The 24,907-nt window shown below is 48.5% G+C and overlaps 1 protein-coding gene across 8 annotated transcripts in view; it reads right to left on the reverse strand.

Moving 5' to 3' along the window:
* The window catches only part of RALGPS1 (Ral GEF with PH domain and SH3 binding motif 1), a 2,625,553-nt gene that overhangs the window by 984,654 nt on the left and 1,615,992 nt on the right, over positions 1–24,907 (reverse strand). The window lies entirely within an intron of this gene.

A 24,907-nucleotide genomic window follows, 5' to 3' on the forward strand; every position in this document is an offset into this window, starting at 1 on the left:
GAGGGTAGGTGGGAAGAGAAATGAGGAGAGAAAGGAAAGGTGGGAAACTGTGCAAAGAGTTAACAGGGTCATGTGCTTGGTGGGGTTACCATGCTCTTCCGATGTGGTTGTCACAGGTCCAAAAGGGGATTTAAACTCCAATGAAATCCACCCACTGAGTACCAACCTCAGGGGGACTATCGGGTAGCGGCCTCAGCACCCTGGCCTCATGGAAACGGGCTCCCTTTGCCTATCCCTCTCTTTTCACCTAACTCTCTCTTTCTTCCTCTTACTCCGTCTTCCTTTTCTCTATTTTGTTTTTGCAGTTCTCACATGTCATTACACACACACACACACACACACACATTTTGTTGGATCACTACACTGGCGCAGATGTCATGGTTTTTTTCCATCTTCATTGTGTTCCGGAGCGTGGGGATACGGCACCAAAGGAGTGATGTGAGAGCAATACTGGTGTACCAATATCTATATGTGATGAGGGCATGATCATCTGTGCTGTATGACAGTGGTGACATTCTTCAATAATATTCATTAAAGTAAAAAAAAAAGAATGCCAGTCGGCGGTCTGGTGAAGATTGCTTTATGTGTGTAACCTTAGATAGTATGCCGATTGGCTGTCTAGTGGAGACTGCCTTAGTCTGTAGATATCTGGATAATATGCCGGTTTCCTGTCTAGTGGGGACTGGCTTATTTTTCTGCTACTTGAATAATATGACATCGGGTTGCCAAATGGAGACTGGCTAATACCTATTCTCCCTGGAATGCATTCCAGTGGGTCGTCTCGTGGAGAGTGGCTTAGTTGTATGCTCCTTGGATGATATGCCAGGGGGTTGTCTAGTGGAGACCGGGTTTCTCTTGTGCTCAGTGGATGATATGCCAGTGGGCTGTCTCGTGGACACCGGCTTTTTCTTGTGCTCCTTGGATGATATGCCAGTGGGTTGTCTAGTGGAGACTGGCTTTTTCTTGTGCTCCTTGGATGATATGCCAGTGGGTGGTGTAGTTGAGACTGGCTTATTCTTGTGCTCCTTACATGATATGCTAGTAGGATGTCTCATAGAGACTGTCTTATTTGTGTGTTCCTTGGATGATATGCCAGTTGGTTGTCCAGTTGAGACTGGCTTATTCATGTGCACCTTGGATGATATACCAGTGGGTTGTCTAGTGGAGACTTGCTTATTCTTGTGCTCTTTGGATGATATGCCAATGGGTTGTCTACTAGAGACGAACAAGTTACTCTCTTACCTGGTAACGTTCTTTCGATGGGAGACGACGTATTCCATATCTATGACAGTAATCACCACAGCTGTGCTGCTTCGGAAAATCTTTCGGCGTCTGCGTCGATGACGTTGATACACGGTCCTCGAGGGCCTCCGTCGAGCCGGCGTCACCGGATGTTATAAGTAGGATGCACGATGCCCGTAGCCTCAGTTGTAGTTTTTCCCCCCAGAACGTGTGGCACCAAACCACTTCCAGTATGACCACAGAAAGCCTTGCGGAAATGTAAGCTGCAATCGCATAAGTAATTCTGTAGCGGGGCAGGTAGGGAGGGAGCGATATGGAATACGTCGTCGGACGATCCCTTCGAAAGAACGTTACCAGGTAAGAGAGTAACTTGTTCTTCGAGGGGATTGGGTCCTCCGACGTATTCCATATCTATGACAGACTCCCAAAGCAGTACCAACGTATGGAGGAGGGAAAAAAATTTAGAATATAGAAATTTAGAATGCCCAATCAAATTGCAGAGTAAAGGACCGCCTTGGCATAGCCCAGATCCTGCCCATGGATAGAATCGAGGGAGTAGTGACGTACAAAAGTATGGACCGAAGCCCAAGTGTCTGCATCACAGATGTTACGAATAGGAACACCCCTCTGCAGGGCACTAGAGGCAGCCATACCCCTAGTAGAATAGGCCCGTAAGCCTACCGGAGGGTCCTTACCCGCCAAGCGGTAACATTCAGAAATTGCCAAGATAATCCATCTAGACAAAGTCTGCTTAGTCACAGCTTGTCCCAAACGCCTTTCAGCTTAACATATAAAGAGCTGATCGTCCACTCTGACCCGGGACATGCGAGAAATGTAGAAACCTAAAGCTCTCCTAGGATCCAACCTATGGAGCCTCTCCTCTTCGTTACCAGGATGTGGAGGAGGATAAAATGCCAGAAGAATAACCTTCTGGCTCAAATGAAATTCCGACACCACCTTCGGAAGAAAGGAAGGACGAACTCTAATGACAACCCTGTCCTTATGAAACACAGTGAAGGATGGCTTAACTAAAAGTGCCTGCAACTCACTCACTCTGCGAGCGGAAGTGACTGCAACTAAAAACACAGTTTTAAGGTTTAACAGCCTCAAAGGACAAGAATGTAAAGGCTCAAACCGAGCACCCATAAGGAATTTCAGAACAAGGTTCAAATCCCAACCAGGCACCTGGAAAGGTGCCGGCGGAAACACATTAGTGAGTCCTTTGAGAAACAGAGAAATTAAAGGAATTTTAAAATAAGAACACTCCTCAGACGAGCGCTTAAATATAGACAGCGCCGCCAGGTAACCTTTAACAGTACCCACTTGCAGGCCCCTGTGGGCCAACAAAATCAAAAAAGACATAACTACAGGAATGACACATGAAAAAGGATCCACATTCTTAACCCTGCACCAGTCGCAGAACTTTCTCCAACGGCAATGGTACAGGGACTTTGTTGCCGGCCGTCTGGCCGAAAACAACACCTCCATCACGTCTTCAGGGAGGTCCCAATCCTTATACCTCAACCTTTCAGAAGCCAAGCATGAAGGTTGAGGGAACTTACCTCTGGATGGAGAACCTGACCCCCCTCCCATGAGAGCAGGTCGTCTCGGTAGGGAAGACGACGTGGAGGGCAGATGGACAAGTCGAGAAGGTTTGGGTACCACGTCCTCTGAGCCCAAGCCGGAGCAATGAGGATCATCCGGGAACTGAACCTCTGTAACCTTTGAAACACTTGCACGATGACAGGACTGGAGGAAATGCATACAGCAGTGGGAAGGACCCCTCCACCACGAATGCGTCTCCTAAGGCTCCTTTCGGAGGAAATTCCAACGAGCAGAAACTTTCGCACTTCCGGTTGACATTGGAGGTGAAGAGATCCACATGAGGGGTCCCCCAAAGGGCGAAGATCTCCAGGAGAATCTCCTGAGCCAGCTTCCACTCGTGAGAGACCGTGCTCTGCTGGATGGGCCAGAACCAAAGCTGCATCGCCTCCCTGCACAGAGGAAGTGACCCTGCCCCCCCCCCTTTTGTCCGTCAGAATCAGGACATTCTTCCCTCGCACAGTTGGCAGAAAAGCCTTCAGGGCAAGCCTGATGGCCCTCAGCTCCAACAGATTGATATGGAGTCTGGACTCCGACGGAGACCAACGACCGCTGACTGTCAACTCGTTGGCATGAGCTCCCCATCCCGTGAGGGATGAGTCTGTCACGATCGTCACCTCCGGCCAGGGTAGCCAAAATGGAGGCCCCCTCATCAGATTGCCTTCGACGGCCCGACTGTGACCACTGCATCTTGAGAGCCCATTGCAGAGATCTCATCCGCAACCTGGCCTCTGGCACCAGAAGAATGCAGGATGCCATGAGGCCGAGCAACCTCAAGAACTCGAATGCCGGGAGACTCTGGGCATGTTGAAACTTGTGCACCATCTGCTGAATGTGATGATCCCTCACCTGGGGAGGAAAACACCTCCCCGGGGATGTGTTGAGCACTGCTCCGATGTACTGGAGCCGCTGAGTTGGTGTCAAGTGGGACTTCTTTAAGTTGAGGGAGAAGCCCAGCTTGTCAAGGGAGTGGCAGGTGACGGGCAGATGATCCAGGACTTGCTCGGGAGAGCGCGCCCTGATCAACCAATCGTCCAGGTAGGGGTAGATGTGAATCTCCCCTTTCCTGAGATACACTGCCACCACCACCATGAGCTTGGTAAAGACCCTCGGGGTAGAGGTCAATCCGAACGGCAGGTCCCGAAACTGAAAGTACGAGTCGCCAACCGCAAACCTCAGGTACTTCTTGTGCTTGGGATGGATCGGCACATGAAAATAATCGTCCTTGAGGTCGAGAGACACCAACCAGTCCTGAAGTTGAAGGGCCTGGAGGACTTGAGAAAGAGTAACCACCTTGAACTTGTCCTTCCAGAGGAGCTTGTTCAAACCGTGCAAGTCCATGATGGGTCTCAATCCCCCGTCTTTCTTCGAAATCAAAAAATAAGGATAATAGCATCCCTTGTTCCTCTCCGCTACAGGCACCAGTTCTATGGCACCTTTCTCCAGCAGGGATTGTATTTCCTGCACAAGGAGCGGATACAGACTCTTCAAAGAGAGATTCCCTGGTGGATTGTTGTGAGGCCTCTGCCGGAAAGGAAGACAGTAGCCGTGGGCTATGATCTCCAGAACCCACACATCTGAAGTAATGGCACGCCACTCTACAAGATGCTGCGCCAGCCTTCCACCAACCGGCGAACCATGGGACATGGCCTCATGACTGAGCTGAAGCGGCTGCGGCAGTGCCTGAGGGCAAAGAGGCAACTGCCCGAGCGGCCTTGGCACCTCGAGTACCCTGTTTTCCACCTCTGGCACTCCTACGGTGGCCCCTTTGACTTGCAGCTCCTCTCGTTTTACTAAAGGATGAGTAATATCGAAAGGAACCTCCCCTCCATTGCTGTCCCCTAGGACAAAAAGGTAGAGGTTGGCGAACTGCAGCGCTCAATGACTTCGCTGCAGCTTTGGAGGTCTGCAACCTCTCAAGGCTCTCGCCAGCCTTGCTGCAAAAAAGATATTCACCATCAAAGGGCATGTTGAATCAGGAGCAAACCCCGACTTCAACAACCACGCAAACCTGCGTATTACGGTGCTCGCCGCCATGGACTGGCTGACGCAATCAACCATGTCCAGACCCGACTAAACGGATTCACACATGGCATCCTTGCCATCCTGCACGAGAGCAAGAACACCATCCCATTCCTCCCCTTCGGGAATATGATCACCCGCTAAGGAGATACATTTCCACAGAGTGTGCGTGAAACGAGACAAGGCACAAACGGAGTTGGCAGCCTGAAGCGCCATACCCCCAGAAGAAAACACCTTCTTCGTACAGCCGTCAAAACGTTTGTCATCACTATCAGGAGGGATGGTAGGGTACGACGCTTGCTTTGCGGGGGCCGTAGCCGCCTGCACCACCAAACTCTCCGGAGTAGGGTGCGTGGTCAAGTAGCAGGGGTCACCACTTGCTGGGCGATATTTCTTCGGCAAGGACTTGCTCACTGCCGGGAGACTCTCCGGAGAAGTCCAAGCCGCAGCCACCCTTCTCTGCAAGGCCATATGGAATGGCAGCACCAGGTTAGTTGGTGGACCTTGGTCGAGGATATCAGTCAGTTTATCCTGCTGAAAATCCCCAGGGGGGCAGACCACCCCAGGTAATCCGTGACCTTCGACAGCAGGCGCACGTATGAGGACTCGGCATGCATGCCAGGCTCAGGCCTACCAAACTCCGCCTCCGGAGAGGTGTCTAGACCACTGGCGTCGTGCAATGACTGACGCAGGTCCTCAAGTTGGCTATGACCAGAACGGAGGCCATCAGGAACCTCTGCAGGAACCCCACCTTCCTCAGACCCCTCATCCACCTCAGAAATATAATCCAGAGGCTGGAAGGAGGGTACAAAAAAAAGAACAAAGACATGTTTAGCCTTGGCCAGAGCCTTTCTGGGGGGTTCCACCGTGCCACGGGGAACCTTCGACAAAGCCGCCTTGAAAGGCGTTGAGGGCGTCGATGGAATCGGCATCGACATCGAGCGTGGCACCGACAGCTTCGACGGCTTCGACACAGGCCTCGAGGGCGGAGCCCCGAGCGTGTCTCTCGACAGCCTGGGCAGCGATGGCGTCGACGACTTCCTTGAAGGTGGAGCCTCGAGAGAGTCCGTCGACGACCTCGGCACCGCAGGCGTCAATGTCTTCTTCGAAGACTTCACAGGTCCTCGCGGTCTCGAGGGCGTCGAGGACTGGGACCTGGAACAGGCATGTCTAGGGTGACCATCCTTGTCTGACCGGGACCTCGGAGGCACCCGGTGGTCGCAACGATCGCTCGAGCCTGAAGGCATACGAGTAGCATCTCTAGAACGGTCATGGCTGGTGTCTTTCGACGGCACGGACGGACGAGAGCCCTGTGATTGGAACATCGCCAACATCTCCTTTCGGAAGGAATCCCATTCCTCAGGAGTGGAATGCTTGTTGGGACAAGCAACCCGCCGACGGGTGGAGTCTTCGGACGAGGACGGGGAAGGCAACCTGTGACGCCACTTCCTGGAGTACCTCGAAGAGGCAGAGGAATGGCGGGACCGACTCCCAGACCGAGAACCCCCGGACTCACGACGACGATGCGGAGGGTCACCCCTCGAATCATCCGTCGAAAGACCAGTGGAACGCGGCTTCCGGGGCTTGGCCACCTTACCGACCGACAGCTTCTTCTTACGCTCCCGCAAGGCCTTCGATGTGAGTGATTGGCAGTCGACACAGTCATCCGTATCGTGGTCCTCCCCGAGGCACCAGAGGCAAGCGTTGTGCGTGTCTGTCAGCGACATCTTGGACCCGCACACCCGACACTTCTTAAAACCGGACCGCGGGGTGGAAGAAACCGAAGACATCATACAATATCGCAAGGAAGAAACAGATTCGAAGAACAGGATTCAGTAGAACCGAGGCGCGCCGAGATCTCCGAAGCGAACACGTTCGTGGAAAAAATGGAACTGAAGCTATGGCGTCCTACTTATAACATCCGGTGACGTCGGCTCGATGTAGGCCCTCGAGGACAGCGTATCAACGTCATCGACGCAGGACGCAAGCGCCGAAAGATTTTCCGAAGCAGCACAGCTGTGGTGATTACTGTCATAGATATGGAATACGTCGGAGGACCCAATCCCCTCGAATGGCTTTTTCTTGTGCTCCTTGGATGATATGCCAGTGGGTTGTCTAGTGGAGACCGGCTTTTTCTTGTGCTCCTTGGATGATATGCCAGTGGGTTGTCTAGTGGAGACTAGTTTACTCTTGTGCTCCCAGGCACAAAAGGATGGTGGAGTAGAACTGCTGTTTTAACTAAGTAGTGGAATGTGATTGGAGCACGCCCGTAGCTATGACACACACATATACAAGGCAGGCATGCATGCCATGGCCCGGCTTAGACTATTTCAAACAGCAATGAGCAACAACTGTTTCTAAACGCTCAACTCGGTTTCTAAAGCAACAGTTTACAAACTTGGCATTCGCCCTCAGATGGAAGAGCCTTCCTCTGCCCTGTTTCCAGCTTTCACTCGACGCCAGGTCCAGAGCAAAACTCATTCACAGAGGACGTGGTCAGTGAAAGGACGTAGCACCCAATGTTAATTGGAAGTCTCTGGCATCAGGGTGGATGAGAGCTGCAAGGGGCATTTATGGGGCATACTTTGCCCACACACCGTTCAGTTCAAGGGCATGGGTTAGACACTTCTCAGCGGCACTCCAGTCCCTTTAATGGCACATGACCTACAGGTGCGGTCTTGTCTATTTCATGCACTGCAGTAAGGGGACTGCAGGCATAACACGGTGTAAGGTGTGCAGCCGAGTGCATTTCCTCTTACAAGCAATAACCGAAAGGGGGCTCCTTCATACTGCTTCATCGCACCCCCTCGAGCCCCCTCGGACCGCATGGCCCAGATACACATGTTCTCTCTCGGGACAGGAATGTGGAGGTCCTGTTCTAACTAAACGTAGCTTTGCCTTCTAGAGCCACACTGCATGGGTCAATAATTAGCGAGATGATGATGTATCAAATGAACCCTTTGTGTTTCATTTCTTCTAGGTGGGATGTAGAGCCGGGGGTCTCTAGGCACTGAAGGCCAAGCCTTGCAGAGGTGGCATGAAGTGCGTGGGGACCTCTAGGTGTTGAAGGTCAAGCCCTGCAGTGGCGGGATGTAGGGCCAAGGGTCTCTAATCTCTAGGCGTTGAAGGTCAAGCTCTGCAGAGGTTGCACGAAGTGCGTGGAGGCCTCTGCGTTGAAGGTCAAGCTCTGCAGTGACAGGATGTAGGGCCAGGGGTCTTTAGGCAGGTCAAGCTCTGCAGAGGCGGCATGAAGTGAGTGGAGGCCTCTGCGTTGAAGGTCACGCTCTGCAGAGGTTGCACTAAGTGCGTGGAGGCCTCTGCGTTGAAGAATAAGCTCTGCAGTGACAGGATGTAGGGCCAGGGGTCTTTAGGCAGGTGAAGCTCTGCAGAGGCGGCAAGAAGTGCGTGGAGGCCTCTGCGTTGAAGGTCACGCTCTGCAGAGATTGCACGGACTGCGTGGAGGCCTCTGCGTTGAAGGTCAAGGTCTGCAGTGGCGGGATGTAGGGCCAAGGGTCTTTAGGCAGGTCAAGCTGTGCAGAGGTTGCGCGAAGTGCGTGGAGGCCTCTCTGCATTGAAGGTCAAGCTCTGCAGTGGCGGGATGTAGGGCCAAGGGTCTCTAATCTCTAGGCGTTGAAGGTCAAGCTCTGCAGAGGTTGCACAAAGTGCGTGGAGGCCTCTGTGTTGAAGGTCAAGCTCTGCAGAGGTGGCATGAAGTGTGTGGAGGCCTCTCTGCGTTGAAGGTCAAGCCCTCAGTGGCGGGATGTAGGGCCAAGGGTCTCTAATCTCTAGGCGTTGAAGGTCAAGCTCTGCAGAGGTTGCACGAAGTGCGTGGAGGCCTCTGCGTTGAAGGTCAAGCTCTGCAGTGGCGGGATGTAGGGACAGGGGTCTTTAGGCAGCTCAAGCTTTGCAGAGGTTACACAAAGGGCGTGGAGGCCTCTCTGCATTGAAGGTCAAGCTCTGCAGTAGCGGGATGTAGGGCCAAGGGTCTCTAATCTCTAGGCGTTGAAGGTCAAGCTCTGCAGAGGCGGCATGAAGTACCTGGAGGCCTCTGCGTTGAAGGTCAAGCTCTGCAGTGGCAGGATCTAGGGGGCGCGCGGCGTCCAGGTGTTGAAGGTCGAGATCTGCAGAGGCGGCATTTTGGGACAGGGTCCTCTCGGCGTTGGATGTCTAGATTTGCAGAACGGTAAGTAGGGCAAGGACTGTACCCAGAGGGAGAGAGTTGTGTACCAATAACATCCTGCTTCTAGAGAACTCCTCAACTAGGGCTGAGCGAAAGTATTATCAGTGAAGTGACATAGGTCAAATTGGCCTCCAGTTTCGTTTTTCCCAGCTGAGCCATTTTTTTTGCCAATTTACAACTCATTAGTAAATTATTTTTTTTTCGGTCTCAACATTTAAATTGTGTTCAAAATGTTGCATTTTTGACAAGATTTTGCCCAATTAGATGGGTGAAGCATTTTGCAGCTCTGCAATTGGCTGACATTCCAGGCCAAACTGCTAAAAAATAATTTCAGGCAGGAAAATGCCCAAAATGGCCAATTTCCCTATGATGGTAAAAAAAGCAAAGCAAGGGGGGGGTTTGCACAAAATGTGCCCATTTCTCTGCAGGGCAGATTTCAGCCATTTCGCCCACCCCTCTCTTCAAGAAGAAACTCAACCCACAAGAATACCGCACTGGTTACCAAGGGACAGGACCTTCCTCCCACCCCAAAACCCCCCAAAATGTACGGATCTTTTCATGCGTCAGACAACCTGTAGATTGGGACTATGGAAACCGATGGGTGACCACCTCTCAAAGGCCACTTACGAGAAGGAAGCAGATTGAAGCAGTGCCGAGAAGTCATTGCAATACACAGAGTGGGTTCTAAATAAAACTCTGAAAATAACGCAGGGATATATGAATATAAACTCAGTTTTCACCAGCTGCAAACCCAGGCCCAGAAAGTTTACCGTGAATGTGCGTGTGTGTGCAGCAGAGGGAGAGCGACTGGCGGTTTATTCTATTTACATTATTTTTAAAGCACATCCTAAGCAGGAGGGCAGCGGGCGTTTTTCAGAGCACTATAAAACATGTACATTTTCAGAATAAAAGGAGGTGGAGCTTCATATAGATTACTATAAAGTGAACGATTTGGCTAAAACCATAAACTAGCACTATTATTAGACATTATTAGGAAAGGCTGTTCTGAACAAATCTGTTTTTAAAGTCTTTGTAAAAAACAGTCATCAGGCAATCTGCTGGTAAAGACTTCCGCCGCACTTTTGGTCCTCGGAGTTTGAAGAGCAGGGCCCTAAGACAAGATTCTGTGGAAAGACGACCCCCTCCCCACCCGACACCCCCAAATACGATGCCATGTAGAGCGCAGGGCACTTGTCTAAAAAGGGGGTGCAGCAATGGGGCAAATCATTTACTTTCAATCGAAACTTCTTTCTCTGTTGCCCCTTCAAACCTTCAAAGCCAACACACGTTTACACTTCTTTCTCTGTTGCTCCCCCACGTAAGAATCACATTTTTTGTGTGTATTTTAAAAAGACTGGTTTCGTTTTTTTTTATTGCAGACACAATCTTCCACTAGAATTATTTTATCATTCATGCGAGTGATTTAGGCTTGTACTTGTAGAGAGTTCTCTTGTCCAAGTTATTGAATCCCTTCTGTGTTCTATGTTGATTCCTTTAAATTTTATATATAAAAAATGAAAGGTGAACTTGTAAAAGTATGGCCTGCCTCTGGGGTCACTGTAGCTTAGCAGCTAGGCGGACATCATATGAAGAAGGGGGGCGGGGGTATAAGGAAACAGAGAGAATGATATACATGCATTCACTGGTGAACTTGTAAAAGTATCACCTGCCTCTGGGGTCACTGTAGCTTAGCAGCTAGGCAGACATCATATGAAGAAGGGGGGCGGGGGTATAAGGAAACAGAGAGAATGATATACATGCATTCAGTGGTGAACTTGTAAAAGTATGGCCTGCCTCTGGGGTCACTGTAGCTTAGCAGCTAGGCAGACATCATATGAAGAAGGGGGGCGGGGGTATAAGGAAACAGAGAGAATGATATACATGCAATCACTGGGGAACTTGTAAAAGTATGGCCTGCCTCTGGGGTCACTGTAGCTTAGCAGCTAGGCAGACATCATATGAAGAAGGGGGGCGGGGGTATAAGGAAACAGAGAGAATGATATACATGCATTCACTGGTGAACTTGTAAAAGTATGGCCTGCCTCTGGGGTCACTGTAGCTTAGCAGCTAGGCGGACATCATATGAAGAAGGGGGGCGGGGGTATAAGGAAACAGAGAGAATGATATACATGCATTCACTGGTGAACTTGTAAAAGTATGGCCTGCCTCTGGGGTCACTGTAGCTTAGCAGCTAGGCAGACATCATATGAAGAAGGGGGGTGGGGGCAATAGGGAAACAGAGAGAATGATATACATGCAATCACTGGGGAACTTGTAAAAGTATGGCCTGCCTCTGGGGTCACTGTAGCTTAGCAGCTAGGCAGACATCATATGAAGAAGGGGGTCGGGGGTATAAGGAAACAGAGAGAATGATATACATGCATTCACTGGTGAACTTGTAAAAGTATGGCCTGCCTCTGGGGTCACTGTAGCTTAGCAGCTAGGCAGACATCATATGAAGAAGGGGGGTGGGGGCAATAGGGAAACAGAGAGAATGATATACATGCAATCACTGGGGAACTTGTAAAAGTATGGCCTGCCTCTGGGGTCACTGTAGCTTAGCAGCTAGGCGGACATCATATGAAGAAGGGGGGCGGGGGTATAAGGAAACAGAGAGAATGATATACATGCATTCACTGGTGAACTTGTAAAAGTATCACCTGCCTCTGGGGTCACTGTAGCTTAGCAGCTAGGCAGACATCATATGAAGAAGGGGGGCGGGGGTATAAGGAAACAGAGAGAATGATATACATGCATTCACTGGTGAACTTGTAAAAGTATCACCTGCCTCTGGGGTCACTGTAGCTTAGCAGCTAGGCAGACATCATATGAAGAAGGGGGGCGGGGGTATAAGGAAACAGAGAGAATGATATACATGCATTCACTGGTGAACTTGTAAAAGTATCACCTGCCTCTGGGGTCACTGTAGCTTAGCAGCTAGGCAGACATCATATGAAGAAGGGGGGCGGGGGTATAAGGAAACAGAGAGAATGATATACATGCATTCACTGGTGAACTTGTAAAAGTATGGCCTGCCTCTGGGGTCACTGTAGCTTAGCAGCTAGGCAGACATCATATGAAGAAGGGGGGCGGGGGTATAAGGAAACAGAGAGAATGATATACATGCATTCACTGGTGAACTTGTAAAAGTATCACCTGCCTCTGGGGTCACTGTAGCTTAGCAGCTAGGCAGACATCATATGAAGAAGGGGGTCGGGGGTATAAGGAAACAGAGAGAATGATATACATGCATTCACTGGTGAACTTGTAAAAGTATCACCTGCCTCTGGGGTCACTGTAGCTTAGCAGCTAGGCAGACATCATATGAAGAAGGGGGGCGGGGGTATAAGGAAACAGAGAGAATGATATACATGCATTCACTGGTGAACTTGTAAAAGTATGGCCTGCCTCTGGGGTCACTGTAGCTTAGCAGCTAGGCAGACATCATATGAAGAAGGGGGGCGGGGGTATAAGGAAACAGAGAGAATGATATACATGCATTCAGTGGTGAACTTGTAAAAGTATGGCCTGCCTCTGGGGTCACTGTAGCTTAGCAGCTAGGCAGACATCATATGAAGAAGGGGGGCGGGGGTATAAGGAAACAGAGAGAATGATATACATGCATTCACTGGTGAACTTGTAAAAGTATGGCCTGCCTCTGGGGTCACTGTAGCTTAGCAGCTAGGCAGACATCATATGAAGAAGGGGGGTGGGGGCAATAGGGAAACAGAGAGAATGATATACATGCATTCACTGGTGAACGGCGGACATCATATGAAGAAGGGGGGATATAGGGGAAACAGAAACAATGATGTACATGCATTCACCTGTTCATGAACTCACTTGTGGCAAATCCAGAAAATGCTATTTTGAGATAACTCACATTAAGCCTGATTATCAAAGCCTTTTCCAGAGGTATGTGTGGTTTACTACGCAAAGTTACAAGTTACAACTAATTAACAAAAGCGCTTCCATCCAATTCACATAAAGAGTTAACAGCTGTGGGATTTGCGCACTTTTTGACCTAAGTTATGGATAGCTTGAGCAACTTCTCCAGGAGCATCTTTCTACCTGATCAGCTTAGGTAGGAGATGGCTTCTGTATGTTTGGATTTGCCAAGGGTGTGTGCGTGTGCGTGTGTGCGTGTGTGTGTGTGTGTGTGTGTGCGTGCGTGTGTGTGTGTGTGTGTGTGCGTGTGTAAATGGGCAACAGGTTGACGCCTACCCCAGTGAATCTTTACGTGCATTCACAAAACGTGAAAGATTTCTTAGAAACTTTTGTGGGGATATGTACGTTATATTATTATTATTATTATTATTATTATTATTATTATTATTATTATTATTATTGTATTTATTGAGCACAGACCTGGCTTCGAGAAGCAACAGAGCACTTTATAGAGGTATCCAATCATACAGATGCATAACAGAGCGCTTTTCAGAGGTATACAACAGCACAGATGCATAACAGAGCACTTTTCAGAGGTATACAACAGCACAGATGCATAACAAAGCGCTTTTCAGAGGTATACAACAGCACAGATGCATAACAGAGCGCTTTTCAGAGGTATACAACAGCACAGATGCATAACAGAGCGCTTTTCAGAGGTATACAACAGCACAGATGCATAACAGAGCGCTTTTCAGAGGTATACAACAGCACAGATGCATAACAGAGAGCTTTTCAGAGGTATACAACAGCACAGATGCATAAAGTAGCGCTTTACAGAGGTATACCACAGTACAGATACATAACAAAGCGCTTTACAGAGGTATACAACAGCACAGATGCATAAAGTAGCGCTTTACAGAGGTATACCACAGTACAGATACATAACAAAGCGCTTTACAGAGGTATACAACAGCACAGATGCATAACGGAGTGCTTTACAGAGGTATACAACAGTACAGATGCATAACGGAGTGCTTTACAGTGGTACCAACAGAACAGATATACAGCGGAGAGTAGGAAACAGGCGGGGGTACAGCTGTACAGGGTGGTGGGGATGAGAGCGGTGGATGGCGTCTAGCGATTCAGGTGACGCAAGGGGCTACGTGATGCCCTAGGTGTTGAGGCAGAGAGACTCCTTGAAGAGGTGGGCCTTGAGTCCGTTTCTGAATTGTAGAAGAGTGGGGTCGAGCCTGATGCTGACAGGGAGGAGGTTCCATAGTCTTGGGGCGTAGGCAGAGAAGGCTTGTTTTCTGGTCTTTTGCTTTATAGTAGATCGTTTTCTGCAGAAGTGTTGGAAGAGAGGTGTGTGAAAAGGAAGGCTACTGAAATGTGGGCGCTGCGTGGAGTAATAAGGACTATGTGGTGGGAAAATACTTTGTAGTGTGAGAACATTTTTTCATACTTTTTGATTGTGAAATGTAAGTGTTTGCTGGCATCTGAAAAGGAGTAGGCTTTTTCTGGAGTAATAGTACTCCAGGGCAGCCCATACACATGTGGGACTAAGTGGTCCTTTTTGTGACTTGGGGGTAATTGACACAGATTCCCTGACGGTGGTAAATTACAGGCCGGAATGAGTAATAATTGTTTTGTAGGCAACATGAGCGTTGGGGATTGTGTAATTGAAAATGATCAATTACTTTCCTTTTCCCAGCCTGGGGGCCTTGGGCGAGGGCACAGTTCCCCACTTCCCAGGCCAGCCCTAGTGCTGTGAGGCCAGCTGCAGTGGCCACTTGGCACAGCATTAATGCCTATTACTTTGCATATACTCATTTAGTCAAATATTGAAAACACACCTGCCCTTTCCGACCGATTATCTCATCCCTGTGTTACTCCGCACATGTCGTTTCAGCGAGCAGTACAATATTTCAGGAATTGGGACCATATTTGGGTTGACAAGTCTTGCTTTGTGGATGCCATTTTCGGGTGTAAATTGCTAACCAGACATTATCGTAATTTACGCTAAAAATGTGATTTGTGCGCATAACACATGTGGGTACCCTTCTGAATCACACAACACAATCATTTAACACAACCTCACACACACACTTAGCAGAAAGCTTGGCAGCAGCCTTGTTTACCCAGGTGCCCCATCCTGACAGTCAGGTTTATAAACTTTTCAACTTTAACGTGCTTCAAGGCACTAAGTGCATTACATGAAACATTGTTTGGCTGCTGTAACAATGAACAGTCCATTATTTGCCTGTGCCGATTACTCTTGAAACGGTATTAGTTGCAATCCAACTGACATTGTGATTGGAGGCTGAAGAGAGTGGCGTATCGTGAATCCTCTGTTTTCAATGCTTTGATATAGCACAGACCCGGCTCCAATGGGCCATGCGGCGCTTTACACGGAATGCATTCGCATCTCCGACTCCAACATGTCAGCAGCAGTCGAAGTGAGCAGGAACTAGCGGGATCTGAGTTCCACTACTTTTATTTGTTGCTGTTAATATTTTCACTACTTTTTATAACAGCCTTCACGGTTCTGGAGATGCTCTTTTTGGAGTGAGAGCAAGCCCCCCCCTCACACCCCCCCCCTCGTCTACACTTGATAAACTCTCTGACTCTAATTGTTTCACTCGGGTTCCTGTTGAGCTGTTAAGCAGTAAAACCAGGCGGAAGAACTTTTCAACTGACGCTTTCTCGCTCTGGTTTGGCTGTGGAGAGGGCAGTAGAAAGAGCTTGTTCTGCTTAGAGACGCACAGTTGGCCAAGTGTGATGTACAAGAGTGTGATGTACAAGAGCGTGATAGGTCGCATTCGTCACATAATCGTGTATGTTGCCCTTCATAAAAGCCCTGGAGAAACTTGATGGCCAAAGCATGCAGCATATTTCGTGGATCACTGCCATCTTTTTGATATATGACACCCTTTACATGTTTGATCACTTAAAAGTATTTCGTTTTTTTGTTCATATAAACACAACTACTCGCGGGCCATTTTCGATATATCGGCTTCTCCAACAGCACTGCCAGAGCCAAGGGAAGAGGGGCAGACGTGGCACATAATTGGTGTTACTCTAGAATTTCTAGAACTTTCGGGAGGGCACTCTCACTGTAGTTACTGCTGCCCTGGAATCTGGTTTGATATAAGAAGGGCATTATGAATGATTAAAAGAGAGGCGCCTTTTTTTGTGCATCGCACTTGTCCGTCTACCCACTCCCGCAACTCTTGCATCCTCACCCCCACTTGGGTCACAGCTCCACTACTTTTTTGGTGGCACCTCTACCCCTGCGTGCCATGTTACGGGCCCTATTTAGAGTGCTCAATTGTCCCCGGTATGGCCTGGTAGCACTTGGGGGCAGTCTGGATGTGCCAGCTTGCAACATTCTGGGTGTTCGGAGGAATGTAGTCTGACATTGTATCATACATGGAATTGACTATAATACTGCAGATTGGTGAACATCTGGCTCCTATACACTTTGCAGATGTGCACACACACAACCTTGCATGCAGAATAGCACAGCAAATCGGCAGAGAATGCTAGACTCGCACATAGGGTGCTCGTTAGCAAGTTAATGCTGCGGTTGAGTGGTACTCCAGTGTGGAGTGACATGGAGGTTGTGTGAGCTATGTCACTTGCGAGTGCGTGTTGCATGTCCAGTTGCGTTATATTGGCAACCTCATAGTATGCTCGTCCTTTTTGCATAGACGTGCATGATAGCCTGGCAGTTAAGGGGTTAAGACGGACTGCACGGTGCTTGGGGTGCATTTGAGGAGCCTTGGAAGTAGATTCCAGAAGTCAGGAGGCAACATGATGAGGAGTGAGGCAACATGTAATTAGGAGGGTACACTTAGTCCTTTTCTGTTTTACATTAGATGTATAGAGTGCTGGAAATGGGAACAATTGACTCTGGGAATCCCCCCTCTTTTGTGCAGGAATGTGGGGTGAGGGTATGTAGGTGGGGATGATGGGCAGAGCCCCAGCCCAAGGCAAGCAGCACCCTATCTCTTCAGGGAACCCAATCCTGGCGATTTGCATAAAAGCAAAGAGCATTTTGGGTACCTGAGAGTGACCACATTTTACATTTGAAACATGCCTGTGATAGTGATTCAGCATGAAGCCGGTCCAATCAAGTCATGCAAACTGGGCTTTCAGTTCTTTTCAATTGTCTCCAACTTCACCCTAACAAAAAAAGGTATGCGAATTCCCAGACATATTCACCCATTTAAGCTGATGCTAGCGCAGTGGATGGGCGGCAGCGCGCGGTGCCTCGCCTGATGCGCATGTGTAGGCGTACGGGCTGGGGTCTCGCATGTCTGCGCGCCGGTCTCCGGGCTCGCTGGGTGGTGTGAGTTTGGGGTGTTGTGACTGTTGGTGTGGATTGGTGGGGTGTGGTTGTTTGCGGTAGGGTGGCTGGTGGTGTTGAATTGGGGGTAGTGGTGGTTTGTGGTTTGGTGGCTGGAGGTTCATGTGGAAGTGTGGGTGTCGCTCGGGTTGGTCACGGTGGGTGGGTGGCGGCGCGCGGTGCCTCGCCTGAAGCGCATGTGTAGGCGTACGGGCCGGGGTCTCGCGGGTCTGCGCGCCGGTCTCCGGGGCTCGCTGGGTGGTGTTTTGAGTGGTGGGGGGGTGTGTGTTTGCGGTGGGGTGGCTGGTGGTGTTGGATTGGGGGGTGTGACTGTGGTTGGGTAGCTGGTGGTTTGTGTGGAAGTGTGGCCTGTGTGTTGATTGGTGGGGTTGGTGCACATCATCCTTTAGGATGGGGAAGCGCCTGCGTGGGTCCGCCCACGCGTTCGATAATTAAGAAGAAGAAGAAGAAGCTGATGCTATAATTGGAGGTTTGATTATTAAAGGGACCGGTGGAGGAGGAAAGGGGGCACTTTTGGGTTTCACATGTGGGAAAAGGGAGTGCAGTGGGGTGTGGGCGTTTTGATGACTGTGACGGATACTGATTTGGAGAGATGGCCGAGGTGGATAATGGGGTCTCCAAAGGTGTGTTTGGAATTAACGAATGTGGTGTCGAAGAAGAGAGGATTGCGGGGCGAGATTAAAGCTTTGGGTCAGGTATACGTGGCAGGAAAGGAAGGATGCAAGGTGTTTACGGATAGTTCGAAGGATCCTGTGTGGAGTATAAAGTGGGACGATTGACGAATGATGTGTCAATTTGTACGGCTGAGCTGTGGCGATTGCATTGGCGATTGATAGGGTGTGCGAGTTGGGGTTAGAGAAGGTGGTGATATTTTCAGATTCATTGAGTGGATTGCAGGCGATTGTGGCGGGGGATGCGGATAGGAAGGATGTGATTATGGACATCAGGAGGAAGATCGATCGGTGCGTGCTCGGGGGAATGGATTTGGAGTTGAGGTGGGTCCCTAGTCACAGTGGCATTTTGGGTAATGAGTTGGTGGATCTGGCGGCGGGTGAGGGTATGAGAAGGGGAGCGGTTGATGTGAGATTACCTTTGAGTGTGGATGAGGTGAAGGCGGTGGTGGTGAGACGGGTCATGGATGAGTGGCAGGAGAGGTGGGTGAGTGGGGTGAAGGGCAGGTGGATGTTTGGTGTTCGTGGGAAAGTGTCGGTGAAGGTGGATGCTGGGAGTCTGGAATGGAGGAGGGGGGAGGAGGTGATGCTGAATCGGTTGAGGGTAGGGCATGCAGGACTAAATTATTGTTTGTTTCGAGTGGGGAAGCGTGAGTCGAGGGATTGTGCAGTGTGTGGAGTGCCTGAGACTGTGGGACATTTTTTGCTTAGGTGTGAGAGATATGTTGAGGAGAGAGAATTGATGAGGGTTCGATTGTCTGCGCTGGGTGTGGCTGAGCTGAGTGGGAAGGCTTTGCTGGGAGGTGTCGGGGAGAGAGGAAGGAGGAGGAACAGTGTGATGTTGGATTTTGTGAGGCAGACGGGGCGGTGGGAGGAGTTGTGAGTTTATGTGAGCTAAGTATTGATTGGTGGGTCTGGTGCACATCATCCTTCAGGATGGGGAAGCGCCTGCGTGGGTCCGCCCATTCATCCGATAATTAAGAAGAAGGAAAGCTGATGCACAGGAGGTGAGGCGTGGGCTGTTTCTGCACGGCTGGCGAGTGGATTCTGGGGACTGCAGGGCTAGCCCAGTCCTGATATATGGCAAGAGAAACTTTGCAGGAACTCGGGGCTTGTTCTGGCGCATTTCCTACTCTGGATGCATTGATACAGTGAGGCACAGAGAAGTCCAGTGGTTTCCCAGAACCGTGTGATTATTAGTGAAGTGTTGATGACGTCGGGATTAGAATCCAGGTCTACAAGATCAGCAAGTCAATCGCTAGCTCACATCTCCGGGGTTGTCCTGTGGTCCTAAGTAACTAGCAAGACTGCGTCTCTGCCCTTGTTGCAGGGTCCTAAGTCACCCACTAGACCACATCTCATCCCTTCTTGTGGAGTCCTAAATCACCCACTAGACCACATCTCTTCCCTTTTTGTGGAGTCCTAAGTCACCCACTAGACCACATCTCATCCTTTCTTGTGGAGTCCTGTCACCCACTAGACCACATCTCTTCCCTTTTTGTGGAGTCCTAAGTCACCCACTAGACCACATCTCATCCCTTCTTGCGCAGTCCTAAGTCACCCACTAGACCACATCTCATCCCTTCTTGTGGAGTCCTAAGTCACCCACTTGACCACATCTCATCCATTCTTGTGGAGTCCTAAATCACCCACTAGAACACATCTCTTCCCTTCCTAAGTCACCCACTAGACCACATCTCTTCTCTTTTGTGGAGTCCTAAGTCACCCATTAGACCACATCTCATCCCTTCTTGTGGAGTCCTAAGTCACCCACTACACCACATATCATCCCTTCTTGTGGAGTCCTAAGTCACCCACTAGACCACATCTCATCCCTTCTTGTGGAGTCCTAAGTCACCCACGAGACCACATCTCATCCCTTTCTTGTGGAGTCCTGTCACCCACTAGACCACATCTCATCCCTTCTTGTGTAGTCATAAATCACCCACTAGACCACGTCTGATTCCTTGTCCTGGAGTCCTAAGTCACCCTCTTGACCATGTCCTCCCCCATTTTCAGGCCCTACATCACCCACTAGACCACGTCTCATTCCTTTCCTGGGGTCCCAAGTCACCCAATAGACGTGTCCTCCTGTGTTGTGGGTTTCAAAGTCACCGGCTACACCACGTTACTGCCTTTGTGGTGGGGTCTTCAATGCTCGCAAGAGTGTGTGAGTTTTGCTATCTGGCACCTCGAGCAAAAGTGTGCAGACAGCAGCTTTTTGGCAGCCAAGAGTATTCCTTGGAAAGGACTATTGTGGAATTGAGAGAGTGGGGGTGAAGTGCACAATGCCCTGTTGTATTAGTGCACACAGATGAGGACCACACATTGTGGTGTATCAAAGAGAGCCCACGCAAGATCAAAGGGAAAAAACTAAACACTTCAGACATCCCTGTGAAGTCATCACAGTGTTAGCCACAGACGTTCTTCATGGCCCAGAGAAACAATGTACAGTGTGGAACATGCCCCTCCCAAAAATAAAGAAAGGGCCCCCGCTGATGTCTGTAAGAAATGCGATGTATGCGGCACGTGACGTGTGCTTATAGCTGACAAGTGCACCGCACCACCCAAGGATGGTGGAAGGTACTGCTAACAGAATATGCACTAAATAAATGATCAGCGCATCCCGAACCATGCACCAGTACCCAGCCAGCACACAGCGCGCCCTGCTAGGTTCTGCCAGCAAGCTTCCTAGGTGGGAAGTGCCGGAGAGTATCTGAACAAAGGCTCTCCTGAGCTTTGGCCCGTCCACCTTGAAAGGACACAAGTCCTGCGAAGAAGCTAGGAGGAGTGCCACACAAGCATCATCCAGCGTCCATCTTTTAAGGACATTTTCGAGACAGTGGAGTCCTCGAAGCTCACCCGGCTGCACCGCTGACTGTTGTTACGGCGCAGTCACCAGAGCCATCCGAGACGCCTCGACCAGCATTCCAGATCCACCAACCAGCACCGATTCTTGGCCCGAGCCACCGCACCTGACAACATGCAGACGTCTCTCCAGCCTCGCTTGCCGAACTGCCTGCTGCCTGGTACCCGCAACTGTCTTCCGCCACTAACTCTGTCTCAAGGGCTGCAAAGCGCTCTGGAACCACCTCGATGTTGTCGAGCACCAAGAACTTCTTCAGCTCCAGGTACATTGTGGTACTGCCCCCATGGTCCTTCTCTGAAGGCCCCTAGAGACAGTTACGACCCTTTGTCCCCTTGATCCTGACACCAAATAACCTTAAACTGTAAGACTGATTACTTTACCAACTACTGTCCTGTCAGTATCAAGAGTGCATCCCTTTTTCCTTCTTGAAACTATCTGTCCTCTGTGTTCCTTTACAGGGTGGTTGTAATTGTAGTGTGCTAGAACTCTGCTGTAGTAATAATAAAGTCGATATTTGCATACAACCTTCACTGGACAGTCCCTTTGATCATTGGGTAATAATTGTATTTTTGCTGTGTTGCAACTAACCAACGATCCACGACCTTGCGGAGATAAGCCTGCCATTTCGTCCACATTACCAAAAATTGGACAAGGAGGTCTTATCATTCACTTGTATTCCAATCTGTTTAGATCCCTTCTGGTGAACTCGAGGTGTGGGGTTGATTGATGGTTTAGAAATTGATATTCATTCCTGGACCACTGGTGCCCCAGAAGTTGATTTGTCACAAGGTGCCCTTCTCAATTGTGTATGAGCTGCACTTTTCCATTCTGTACAATTGCCACTTTTATTTTGTGTAGGAGCTGCATCTTTGTATTCTATGTGAGTGGCACAATTCTTTTCTGTATGATATGAACTTTCTTTTATTGTCTATAAGATGCACTTTTCTTTTGTTTAGTGCTTACCCTTCCCTAGTTTGCACAAGCAGCATTTTTCTATTATGCATGATTTTCACTTTTCGATTGGTTTTAAGATGAATTTCTCTATTGTGTAGGAGATGCACGTTTCTATTGTGTATGATCAGCACTTTTCTTTGTGTTTGAGCAGCACTTTTCTGTTGTATACAATCAGCACTTTTCCTTTGTGTATAATCTGCACTTTTATATTGTATATGATGTGCACATTTCTTTTGTATATTATATTCACTTGTCTATTGTGTTTGAGATGCACTTTTCTATTGTGTATGAGCAGCTTTTTTCTTTTGTGTGTGAGCAGCACTTTTCTATCGTATACAATCAGCACTTTTTCCTTTGTGTATAATCTGCACTTTTATATTGTATATGTTGTGCACTTTACTTTTACATATGATATGCAGTTTTCTATTGTGTAAGATCAGCTCTTTTCTTTTATGTTTGAAGGCCACTATTCTATTGTGTACAATCGGCACTTCTGTTGTGTGTCAGCTGCCCTTTTCTATTGTGTACAATCAGCACTTTTTCCTTTGTGTATAATCTGCACTTTTATATTGTATATGTTGTGCACTTTACTTTTACATGTGATATGCACTTTTCTACTGTGTATAAGATGCAATTTTCTATTGTGCAAGATCATCCCTTTTCTTTTGTGTTTGGGCGCCACATTTCTATTGTGTGCAATCAGCACTACTATTGTATATGATATGCACTTTTACGCTGTGTATGAGCTGCACTTTCCTATTGTGTAAGATCAGCTCTTCTATTGTATGTGATCTGCAATTTCCGCTGCACATGAGCTGCACTTTCCTATTGTGTAAGATCAGCTCTTCTATTGTATATGATTTGCACTTTCCGCTGCACATGAGCTGCACGTTCCTATTGTGTAAGATCAGCTCTTCTATTGTATGTGATCTGCAATTTCCGCTGCACATGACCTGCACTTTCCTATTGTGTAAGATCAGCTCTTCTATTGTATATGATCTGCACTTTCCGCTGCACATGAGCTGCACTTTCCTATTGTGTAAGATCAGCTCTTCTATTGTATATGATTTGCACTTTCCGCTGCACATGAGCTGCACGTTCCTATTGTGTAAGATCAGCTCTTCTATTGTATGTGATCTGCAATTTCCGCTGCACATGAGCTGCACTTTCCTATTGTGTAAGATCAGCTCTTCTATTGTATATGATCTGCACTTTCCGCTGCACATGAGCTGCACTTTCCTATTGTGTAAGATCAGCTCTTCTATTGTATATGATTTGCACTTTCCGCTGCACATGAGCTGCACTTTCCTATTGTGTAAGATCAGCTCTTCTATTGTATATGATCTGCACTTTCCGCTGCACATGAGCTGCACTTTCCTATTGTGTAAGATCAGCTCTTCTATTGTATATGATTTGCACTTTCCGCTGCACATGAGCTGCACGTTCCTATTGTGTAAGATCAGCTCTTCTATTGTATGTGATCTGCAATTTCCGCTGCACATGAGCTGCACTTTCCTATTGTGTAAGATCAGCTCTTCTATTGTATATGATCTGCACTTTCCGCTGCACATGAGCTGCACTTTCCTATTGTGTAAGATCAGCTCTTCTATGGTATATGATCTGCACTTTCCGCTGCACATGAGCTGCACTTTCCTATTGTGTAAGATCAGCTCTTCTATGGTATATGATCTGCACTTTCCGCTGCACATGAGCTGCACTTTCCTATTGTGTAAGATCAGCTCTTCTATTGTATATGATTTGCACTTTCTGCTGCACATGAGCTGCACTTTCCTATTGTGTAAGATCAGCTCTTCTATTGTATGTGATCTGCACTTTGCCGCGGCGTATGGGCCGCACTTTCCTATTGTGTAAGATCAGCTGTTCTATTGTATATGATTTGCACTTTCCGCTGCACATGAGCTGCACGTTCCTATTGTGTAAGATCAGCTCTTCTATTGTATGTGATCTGCACTTTTCTGCGGCGTATGGGCCGCACTTTCCTATTGTGTAAGATCAGCTCTTCTATGGTATATGATCTGCACTTTCCGCTGCACATGAGCTGCACTTTCCTATTGTGTAAGATCAGCTCTTCTATTGTATATGATTTGCACTTTCTGCTGCACATGAGCTGCACTTTCCTATTGTGTAAGATCAGCTCTTCTATTGTATGTGATCTGCACTTTTCCGCGGCGTATGGGCCGCACTTTCCTATTGTGTAAGATCAGCTGTTCTATTGTATATGATTTGCACTTTCTGCTGCACATGAGCTGCACTTTCCTATTGTGTAAGATCAGCTCTTCTATTGTATATGATCTGCACTTTTCCGCTGTGTATGAGCTGCACTTTCCTATTGTGTAAGATCAGCTCTTCTATTGTATGTGATTTGCACTTTCCGCTGCACATGAGCTGCACGTTCCTATTGTGTAAGATCAGCTCTTCTATTGTATGTGATTTGCACTTTCCGCTGCACATGAGCTGCACTTTCCTATTGTGTAAGATCAGCTCTTCTATTGTATATGATCTGCACTTTCCGCTGCACATGAGCTGCACGTTCCTATTGTGTAAGATCAGCTCTTCTATTGTATGTGATCTGCACTTTCCGCTGCACATGAGCTGCACTTTCCTATTGTGTAAGATCAGCTCTTCTATTGTATATGATCTGCACTTTCCGCTGCGCATGAGCTGCACTTTCCTATTGTGTAAGATCAGCTCTTCTATGGTATATGATCTGCACTTTCCGCTGCACATGAGCTGCACTTTCCTATTGTGTAAGATCAGCTCTTTATTGTATAGGATCTGCACTTTCCGCTGCGCATGAGCTGCACTTTCCTATTGTGTAAGATCAGCTCTTCTATTGTATATGATCTGCACTTTCCGCTGCGCATGAGCTGCACTTTCCTATTGTGTAAGATCAGCTCTTCTATTGTATGTGATCTGCACTTTCCGCTGCACATGAGCGCTGCACTTTCCTATTGTGTAAGATCAGCTCTTCTATTGTATATGATATGATATGCACTTTTCCGCTGCGTATGAGCCACACTTTCCTATTGTGTAAGATCAGCTCTTTATTGTATAGGATCTGCACTTTCCGCTGCGCATGAGCTGCA

This window comes from Ambystoma mexicanum, chromosome 8, assembly GCF_040938575.1.
Source record: "Ambystoma mexicanum isolate Mex_15411 chromosome 8, UKY_AmexF1_1, whole genome shotgun sequence".
NCBI lineage: Eukaryota > Metazoa > Chordata > Amphibia > Caudata > Ambystomatidae > Ambystoma > Ambystoma mexicanum.